Genomic DNA, 10,786 nt, shown 5'->3' on the forward strand with positions numbered 1-10,786 from the left:
ATTTTTTAGTTCTAGAGTTTCTGCTAATTTCTTTTTCCTGGTTTCTAATTCTTCTGAAATTTTCAATTTTGTCTTTTATCTCCTTGAACATAATAAACACACTTATTTTAAAGTTGGTGTCTGATAATATCAGGATCTGGGAACCCTTTGAGAGTTTGTTTCTGTTGTCCATTGTTCTGCTGGGTTTTAGTCTTGTTATCTTTTCTTCTTAAGTAGTTATTTTTTGCTTTTTATAGCAGATGCATTTGCAAAGCTAATTGTGGAAATAACTTGAGGTTTAGGATGATATCTTCCTCTAAGGAGGATTTACTTTACTCTTTTGGGAGTCTGGGAGCACTAGGACCTTGGAATTAATTTAATCCAATTTCAAGAATTGAAAATGACTTGAAGGTGAGCTACACTGTCTGCAGAGGCCTGGCTTTTTCTGGTTGATATTTTCTCCTATTGTACAATCCTTCAGTGTCCCATCCCAAAGATAAGGATTTTCGTGAGACATCCAAGTTGGCAAGTTCTGGACTCCAGTTCCTGATTTGTTAGCCATTTGATGCTGCCAAACCTGCCACTCAGCCTCTTAGTCTCTCTGCTGCCTGGTCTGGAGTTGGCTAACAGTCCAGAGGAAGAGCAGCTTCAGGCTCTGGGTTTACCTTCTGGGGCTCCATTTTCCCCAGTTCCCAGCTTGCTAATTTTTCACTCTTGTGTAAACTATCTGATGCCTCCAGACAGATGTTTTTATATTTTCTGTAGCCTGTATGTTTGTCCTCACTGGGAAGATTGGTGTGAATTACCTAGTCTCCCATTGTCCTCCTCCAATTTCCCCTCAAGGTCAGATTTTTTTCTTTTTATATATTTTTTCCTTCAAATTTCAGGGGGATAAAATGTCCCTTCTTCTTTCAAAAGCCAGCCCTTACTTGTGCAACTTGGTCTTCTTTCTCTCCATATTTGTCTAGAATCATAAATCATCTTCAGTCTCTCCCTTCATGCTGGGCCTTCCCCTCTAAACATGTGCAACTATCCCCTACACACAACCTAAACCTAAACCCTGCAGTTCTAGTCAATCATCAGACCATGTGGTGCTATTTTTGATGACAGTTCTTGCTAGAACAGTGTCTCAGTTCTTTTTTTTTTTTTCCAGAACTATGTTGACAAGTATACTCAACTTAGTGTTCCCATCTTGATTGGTTCACTTGGCCAGATTAAGTTTACAAATCAGTGGAGAATAGTGGAGGATGGTTGGAAAAAAGAGATGAAAGAGGAAATTTATAAAGTTTTAAATTATGCAGTCCAGCATATAACTTTTTTCTATAAAGGTTTTCTCTCTCTTGCTCCTACTATTTCCCTCTCCTCCTTTTTAGTGTCAGAGTTTTAAAAAGAGTAATCTATTCTTGCTGTTTCTGAAACATACATTCTTACTTAAAGGTCACCAAAACATCCCAGCTGCCTACCCAGTGACCTTTTCTTGGTCCAAATTCTCCTTGATCGTCTTGCAGAATGTGTCATGGTTTCCACTTCTTTCTCTTAAATTCTATCCTCCTTTTGGTTCTGGGATGCTTGACTTTCTGGGCTCCCCTGACTACTCCTTCCCATTTCCCATTTCATTCTTTTTCTACTTCCCCTAAGGTAGAACTTCCTGAAGGCTCTTGGCTCTCTTCTTTTTTCCTCTTCTCATCATTGACTTTGCCTTTGTAAATTTATGGCACACCTTTTTTTTGTGCAAGGTTGCTCAGATCTAAATATCTGTCCCAAGCTTCTCTGCAGGCTCCCAGTTTTGCATTTCAGAATGACTGTCAGTGTCTTCTACCTGCATATCCTAGAGGTTCCACAAAAGTATTTTTAAAATCAAGCTCATATGGGGCCCCTGGGTGGCTCAGTCATTTGAACATCTGACTCTTGATTTTGGCTCAGGTCACGATCTGAGGGTTGTGAGATTTGAGTCCTACATTGGGCTCTGCACTCAGTGTGGAGGCTGCTAGAGATTCTCTCTCCCCCTCTGCTGCTCCCCCTGCTCACACACTCTCTCTTTTTCTCTCTCTCTCTAAAATAAATAAAATCTTAAAAAAATTGGGCTCATAATTTCTAACCATAAACTTCCTCTTCCTTCTGATTCCTCATTTATCATCCACACACCATGACTACATCCCTATATCCACTTTCCCCTCTACATTAAGCGACCTTCCCTTTATCTCAACTTGTTCAGATCCCACATAGCTTTGGAGGACCAGTTCAATGCTCCCTCCTTCAAGAAACCTTGGAGTAATGTGAAAAAAGACTTCAACAGTGAGAGATATGGCTCAAATCCAGGCTCTGTCACCAACTTCTTTAGTCACAGATTTTTTTCTCATCCTTAAAAATGGGAACAAGACTGACTAATTCACAGGTTATTGAACAGATTAGATGAGTTATTTATGAATATAGTCCATTTCTTTTACTTGCTTCTTAAGAGTAAGACTCATTTCTGATTAACATGGCTCAAGTACTTATTAGTTATCAGATGAATGGATTAATATTGTGCAGTTTGCCAAACAACATGGTGCCTATGTCAGCATTTTATTCATCAGTTAAAAAGGTCGAACCCACTTTATTTTGTTCACTTGAACGTTGCTTGATTATATGCAGTCGCTACTTTGATACTTTTATTTCTATCCAGTTTAGTGGCTTGGTATCGTGTCACAGAGTGGCTAAGATCGGTGAGATAATCATGGGCCTTCAGAGCCACTGTAGCCTCCATCTGTCGTTGCCTTCACAAGGAAAGTTCGGATAATTGTCTAGTGAGTTGAATCGTGTAGATAACTGGCCTTGGCTGGAAAGGTTCCCAAAGCCCATCACCTCGTTTTATTCTTGCTTAATTTATCCAGATAATTGCTTCAACTCTTCACTTCTCCTGATCTTTGTCAAATAGCCCGTTGAGTCCCGGCAGCCATCTGTTCATACTCCCCGGTCTTGTGTCTCTTTTTGACCTCCTTAAAGGTGGGCAAGGCTGGCGTTGGAAAACCAGCGCTCAGCTGGGAAGTGGCCCTTTTCCAAGAGTTCATCAGGCCCAGTACACCTGTCTGCCGGGGTGGACATGCCAAGCACTCATCTCCCTCCTGGCCCATCAGATACAGCTGAATACGTTTGGCCGAAGCTCCCGCAATTTGGTGTTGCATTTTCTGCTTTCAGCTGACTGTAGACCACCTGGTCGGAGCTTGGCTCACACACCTCCTCGTACCCTCAGCCGGGAACGTCTGGCAGCCAGAGTATCTTAGCTCCTTTCTGTCTTCCCCACTCGTCACCGTTAGGTAGGCCCTGGATGGGAAGGAGAAATGGAGGTGAGGCGTGTACGAGCACGCGTGGTGGAGCTGCAGTACAGTAACTGGGAAGGTTCTTATCGCGGCCAGTCTAGCAGGCTGAATAATGGCCCTAAAGTTATCAGGCCCTAATCCTGGAACCTGTAAATGTTACCTTATCTTGAAAAAAAGTACTCTGCAGATAGGACTAGGTTAAGGATCTTTAGATGGAGAGATTCCAGATTATCTAGGTGATCCCTAAATGCCATTGCTGGTGTCCTTATAAAAGAAATGCAGGGGGAGATTTCACACACACACACACACACACGCACACATGAAATGGGAAATCGGAGGCAAAAATTGGAGTGACGTAGCTTTAAACCAATGCCTGGCAGCCACCAGAAACTGGAAGAGGCCCGGGCCAGATTCTCCCCTAGAACCTCCCGCAGGGGCGTGATCCTGCTTACACCTTGACTTTGGCCCAGCGTACTGCTTTCGGACTTTGGGACTCCAGAACAGTGAGAGAGTAGCTTTAACGGTTATTCACTATCACGTGTGTGGCGTGTGCTGATCTGTTACAGCGGCCCCGGGAGCCCAGCGCAGCCAGTAACGACCATGCAGAGGCAATCACTGTAATGTCACTTCTAAGTTGGAAGCCCCCAGCCTGCAAACCCATATCTGGGGTGCTCCAGATGCCATGTCAGAGTAAGTGAGCAAATATTTATCAAGCAACACTTTGATCCGTGTTCAGCCGCAGAGCACGGAAGCCACGCTCGTTAGCGTAAGCAGAAAGAGATTCTTTGCAAGGCGTTCGAAGGCTAGCGGAATGGTTGGGAGGGAGGTTCTAGGCCAAGCTTTCACGGATGAGTTCACTAAGGGATGCTGCTCTTGCCGTTGCCAGGCAGCTGGCCACTCAGCTCCAAAGCTGCCCTATCCGTCACTCTCATCTGTGCCTCCAAACTGGATGCCTTACGCCGCACTTGTCTCCCCCACAGAACCCAGTTTCAAATTCAAGTCTCGTGTGACTTCCTGTTACTTGAGGAATTTAAATTACAACTGGGACTTTAGTTCTAGAGGAGTCTGGGGAATGTGATTTCTTAGCTTTCCAGCTTCTGTATTATAGATAGGTAACTCCCTGTGGTGATGGATTTTGCAATCCTGATGCCACGGGCACTGAGCCAATCCATGATTTCTTTTCTTTTTTTTTTTTTTTTTAAAGATTTTATTTATTTATTTAATTGACAGAGAGAGAGAGAGGACTCAAGCAGAGGGAGTGGGAGAGGGAGAAGCAGGTTTCCTGCCGAGCTGGGAGCCCAAGACGGGGCTCGATCCCAGGACCTGGGGATCATGACCTGAGACCAAGGCAGATGCTCCACTTACTGGGGCACCCCGGTTCCCCAATCTGGGTTTTCTAACACAAGCACTTACTATGTGCTGAGCACTGGCAGCCTTTCTGGCAGCCTTTCTGGCAGAGAGACTTTAGGCTCAAGGAACTTACTTTTTCATGAGTGTAGTAGATGCTAAGTTCATCAACAGACAGTGATGTCACAGATAGACAAACCTTTGGGTCCAGACCCCTGCACTAAAGTGAATATCACAATAAAGAGAATCAAAGGAAATTTTTAGTTTCCCAGTACATGTGAAAGTTATGTTTATACCCTACTGTAGTCTATTAAGTGTGCAATAGCATTATGTCTAAAAAAGTACATACCTTAATTAAAAACTAGTTTATTGTTAAAAAATGCTCACCATCATCTGTGCTTTCAGTGAATTGTAATCACGGATCACAGATCACTCTAACAAACCTAACAATAATGAAAAAGTTTGAAATCTTGCTAGAATTGCCAAAATGTGATACAGAGACTCGGTGAGAAAACACTATTGGAAAAAAATGGTGCCAATGGACTTGCTTGACGCAGGGTTGCCACAGACCTTCAGTTAATAATAAAACAAGCAATATCTGCAAAGCACAATAAAGCAGAGTGCAATAAAATGAGGTATGTCTGTACTGGTAAGTGCTATAAGGAAGATAGAGTGGAGTAATGAGCTGATGGCTAAGGAGGGAGTGCTGGTTCCTTTAGTTAGAATGGTCAGAAAGGGTCTCTCTCTCTCCTTTTTCTTTTTAAGATTTATTTATTGAGAGAGAGAGAGAGAGAGAGAGTGCACGCAAGGGGGAGGAACCGAAGGAGAGGGAGAAAGAGAATCTCCAGCAGACTCCCTGCTGACCGTGGAGCCCGCTGCGGGGCTTGATCTCATGACCCTGAGATCATGACCTGAGCCAAAACCAAGAGTTGGATGCTTAACTGACTGCGCCATCCATACGCCCCAGAGATGAGATCATCTTGGATTAAGGTGGGCCATAAGTCCAATGGAGGGAAAGAGGAGTGAATGGGGATTCTTAGGTGTGTGACTTGTACCACTGGTATGATTTATTGAGACGGGGAGGCTTGGGGAGCTGAGCTGGGACTGAGACCCAACACTCTGGTCATGCAGAGTTTGAGATGCCTAAGTGCAAATGCTGAGCAAGGCTGCCGGGCTGCACCAGTCCAGGGCTTTAGGGAGAAACGAGCACAGGGGTAAAATTTGAAAGTCATCAGCATGTAGGTGATGTTTAAAGTCTTGAGATTAGATGAGGCCATATAGATGGAAGAGAGAAGAGCTGATGTCAGAACTTCGGGGTGTTCCAAGACTATTTAGAGGTCTGGCCTAGACAGAGGGGTCTGAAAAATCACAGGGAGTGGGTTAGGGGAAATGCTAGATGGAAGGGAGGGATTGTAGAAGTCACCTAAGAAAGGGTTTCTAGGGCCGAGGGAGCCTTACCATGGGCTTCACGTCGGTCTTCAGTGGCCTATTTCAGGAAGGAAGTGGAGGCAAGATCTTGGCTGGAGCAGTTGAAAGAGACGATGGGGGTGCGAGGAAGCAGTGGCGGGAAGTCTGTACAACACTTTGGAGAAGTTTCTCTCTGAAAGGAAGGATGGGAATGGGTCAGTTGCTGGAGGGGAGAAGATGTGGGATCAAGGGAGAAAGGGGGTAATGGCAAAAGGATCCTTGAGGAGTTGGGGGTAAGAGTCAGGGGTGAGTGGTGGTGTTGGCATTGGGCAGCTCAGGGGCAACTGTTCTGTTTTATTTCCTTTTTTTTCCTTTTAGTTTATTTTTAAATTTAAATTCATATAGTGTATTATTAGTTTCAGAGGTAGAGTTTAGCGATTCATCAGCTGCATGTAACACCCAGTGCTCATTACTTCCTGAGCCCTCCTTCATCCCCCAGTTACCCCATCCCCCCACCATCCTCCCCTCCAACAACCTTGTATCCCTCTCTGATTTTGCCGTATTTTATTTTTCCTTTCTTCTGTGATCCTCTGTTTTGTTTCTTAAATTCCACATGAGTGAACTCATACGGTACAAGAGTGAAGGGAGAATGAATAATGACCCTGCTAAAAATTCAGACACAAGAATTGACCATAAAATGCCCCCCCCCCCACATTTTCCTGATTTTAAATATATAAACACTGGAAGGGGGGAACACCCTTCGAATGCAACCAATTGCCCATTGGCTGTCATGCAGGACTCTGGAGCCATCTGTCTTGTAAGTACTGACTCAGGCTTCACATGCATCTCTAACATGTTCTAGCTCATCATTGCTTCTGCTTCTCCCTCTTGCACTTTCATTGTCAAAATATGGGAAAAAAAATCTGAAGCCTTTGACGGCACATAATCATGACGAGAAGATGGCCATCTTCTTTGCTTCAAAATCACAAAGAATTGTTTTCAATTTAAGATGATCAATCCAACAAGTTTTTCTATTTCCTTTTAGCCACCTCTGTTTGTACAGCTGCTTTCAACATTTATCCCCTCAAGGATATTCCCAGGGCATAGACATCACAGAAGATGAAAGAACACTGCCAAACACCTTGTGAGCAAACAAAATGGTTCAAGATCTTGGGATAAAATATTGCAGGATGAACTCTTCCCAGTGGAATGACTGACAGAACGAGAACACCAACGTTCTTTTGGTCCTTGGCAATATATCATCCACCCATCAGAGTTTGAGTTGGAGAACATTTGTTGAACATATTGCTCTCTGAACACTTATGGCCCGAGATTTCACTGACATGATCAATTTCATCATTGTCGTTAAGAGTCTCAAGTCCTATTGTCTCTGCCTTCATCTTCTGATTCATCTAAGAATTGTGAACAGCTTTCTTTTTTTTTTCTCTTTGCCATTATCGACAGAAAGCAAAAAATTCTGAATCTTCAACAGTGTTCAATGTGAGCTACAAAGATGGAGTCTCCAGTGTTCCTTATACGCTCTTGAAGATGATGCCATACTTTGGCCAACTGGACAGGAAGGCTAAGAATGATGCAGTTGTGACGATTTGTACCCTTCTTGTTCCGAAGAATTCATGAGTATCCATGAAATAGCAAACATGTTTCAAAATATGGGAAAATTAACCCAAAGTCCCCAAATGTAACTTAGATGTGTTAAAGGGTCCAATGGTTGCATAGAGAGTAATTGGAAGACAGAATGACTCTTTCTCCTTTAAGAAGAGTAGTCACTTCTTTGGAAAACCTCTAATAAAAGTCAAGCAGTATCAGTTCTTACAAATAGATAGAACTGCTCAAAAAAGAAACTTGAAAATTAAAATTGGATCTAACGTATCCTGATGAAAGTTTTCACCCATATTTTGACCCATAGACAATCTCTTAAAACTTCCTGTGAGTTAACATGTTTTTCCTTTTTGAGGGGTATTTGATAAAGAAGTGATTTGGACTAAAACGTCTTTCATAGATTAGTGTATTCTTAGTTTTTAATTGAAAGTTTATTTTTATATAATCTTTAAAATGATACTCACGATATGTGTCCTTTGTTTAGTGGCACACAGCCCTTATATTGAGGCGAATTATTTGAGAAAAGATGTGAATCACAGTGAATAGAAAAAGCCATGTTATGATTTTATTTTAGCTCCTCTCTCTCTATACTCACACACACACGATATATGATTATTTTACAACATTATAACAAAAAATAGGCAAAAACTATTTTATTTTCTTGATGTGAATGCTTAATTTTGTACTTAAACTGGTCTATATTTCTAATTTTTGACATTTTATTTCTAAAGGATAAGATGAGACATGGGATTTAAGCTGCTCTGAAATACAAATTTTTTTTGCTCACCAATAAAAAACCAGGGGGACCTGGGGGACTCAGCTGGTTGGGCATCTGACTCTTGGTTTCAGCTCAGGTCATGGTCTCAGGGTTGTGGAGTCAAGTCCCACATCAGGTTCCGCGTTGGGCGTGGACTCTACTTGGGATTCTCTCTCTTTCTCTCTTCCCCTCTGGTCCTCCCCCTCCCTCTCTAAGAATAAAACCCACCAAATTGGATATAATTATGTATATAAATGTTTTTTTTTCTTTTAAACTTGTATTTTTGAAGTACTGGAAATCTGGATGTGGAAAATAATCCAGAGCTAAGTTTGCAAAATTATTACCATTTTGTGCTTCCTGCTAATATGCTCCTTGTACCTCATCATCAGTGTTTCTTATGCTTCTTGTCTACCAGCGATGCTCCACTGTGGGTATAAAATAAACAATAGATGACAGGGAACAAAAGCAATTAAAGAGGGCATAAGGTTGAGTCAGCGGAGGGCACTGGGAGTGAGGGGTTGGGGCAAAAGCAGACTCATCCATCTCTTAACGGATTTGTCTCAAAGAGGGAAGTGTGAAATAATTAATTTGTTGACTTGAAAAAAGTGAAAATAGACAAGAATGCTCTTGGCTTTTTTTAATGATCCCAACCCCTGGGTCAGCTTTGAGAGATGTTTGCGAATCCATGGATGGGCTGTGTGGGCCTGGCTCAGCCCAGCATGTGAGAGCTGGCCTGTGCTCACTGGGTGTGTGGGACATGCCCTGGCTCACTCTTCCCCTCTGGGGTTCCTTTGTGTAGACTCCTTGCAAACTGTCAACTTTTCGTTTGCTCTTGCCCAAAACAGATTTCCGTTTCTAAGACTGTAACTCAACTTACATGACTGTATATTGAGTGTAGAATAGTCTCATGTGGTCAGCCGCGTATTTCCAGAAATGGCTTAGAATGGCTGCCCCTAGAGGCTAATGTTCTGGTGTCCATGTTGATGCTCTGTTGGCTTTGGATCCAGTGGCTGACATCTTCATTCTTCATCCATAGGATCTAGGAGGTGCATCCTCTGGGGGTGCTGAATCCTCCTGGGTCCCGAGTTGCCAGCAGTGGGGAGAGGTGGAGTGCACCTAGGGGGACAATCATCTATGGTCACAGCCTCTGGGCTGCTTTGGAGAAAGCACAGTGGAAGGTGCTGGTGCATGGGCATCCCTTCTCATTGGGTAGGTCAGCCAGGCAAGTGGGGCCACGCCCTCAGCCCCTTTCCTTTGGTGCCATGGGATATGCCCACGGCCAACAGAGCCTTCCGTGGGCACCTGGCTGCAGAGGAAGGGCATCCCTCAAACTCGCCTGCCCTTGGAAAGTGACTCAGACATGGAGGTGCTTTGCCAAGGTCAACAGCTTCTTTACCATGTGCCCAGGGGCCCTAACAGTAAGTAGGAGAGACAAGAGGACAGGAGAAAGAAAAGGAGGAAATAGGACAGGAAAAAAAAAAAGAGAGAGAGAGAGAGAGAACATCAAGAGGACTGAGACACGGAGGAAGTTAAGAGAAAAAAAAACTACATGGGGGTGATGGTTAGTGTTGTGCATTGGGAGTGACTTCTCATGGGGGGTCGTCACCTTCTAGGCTGGACTCAAACTCTGTGTGTTCTGGACAGTGAGTGTCAGGCAGAAGGTGCGTGGAGACTCAGGAGAGAGCCCGATGATGTGGAATGCTCTGGGGACCAGTGACTGGAAAAGAGCAGGGGGATTGGGAAAGCAAGCTCTGCAAGACAGATACTGGGGGCTGGTGGTTCATTGCTCAATGCCAAGTGCCTGGGAACAGTGCCCCACATGTCATGGGCATGTGGTACACATGTATGGAAAATGTTCTCTTCTGCATGGAGCCAGGTGAGCCCTGAAGGAATGCGGTTGGGTCTGCAGTGGTCCCTGTGATCTTGTGGCTCCAGAGGAGAGGAGTCCCCCTGCCCCCTGAGGCCACACAGTCAGGGATCACCTGTGGCCATGGGACAGTCATCTCCCACAGGCGATGACCTCCTGGGGCGGCCAGAAGGAGTGGCCAGTGGGCACACCAGCCCTGAGACGCAGTGGTGACAGCCGTCCTGGCCAGCACACCTTCACGCACTTCCTCACCTTGTAGAGAGAGAGGATGGACTAAAAAGAAAAGTGACCTAAGTGAATAGTCACATTACCGAGGCTCTGCGGAGCCACCTGTGAGTGAGAACGCAGGTGTATGGCGCTCTGCCCATGGGCTGGCTTGGTGGCTCCTCCAGGTGGGAGCCCTGGGAGGCATGGGTGAGGCTGGGGAGGGGGCGGGGACAGCTGGAGGGCTCTCCTCAGAACTCCCCTGAGGCAGCATGTCCGCTCTCCCTTGGCACAGCTGTGCTGGGA

The sequence above is a fragment of the Lontra canadensis genome, unplaced genomic scaffold (genome assembly GCF_010015895.1).
Source record: "Lontra canadensis isolate GAN:19392208 unplaced genomic scaffold, GSC_riverotter_1.0 scaffold120, whole genome shotgun sequence".
In the NCBI taxonomy this organism is placed as follows: Eukaryota; Metazoa; Chordata; class Mammalia; order Carnivora; family Mustelidae; genus Lontra; species Lontra canadensis.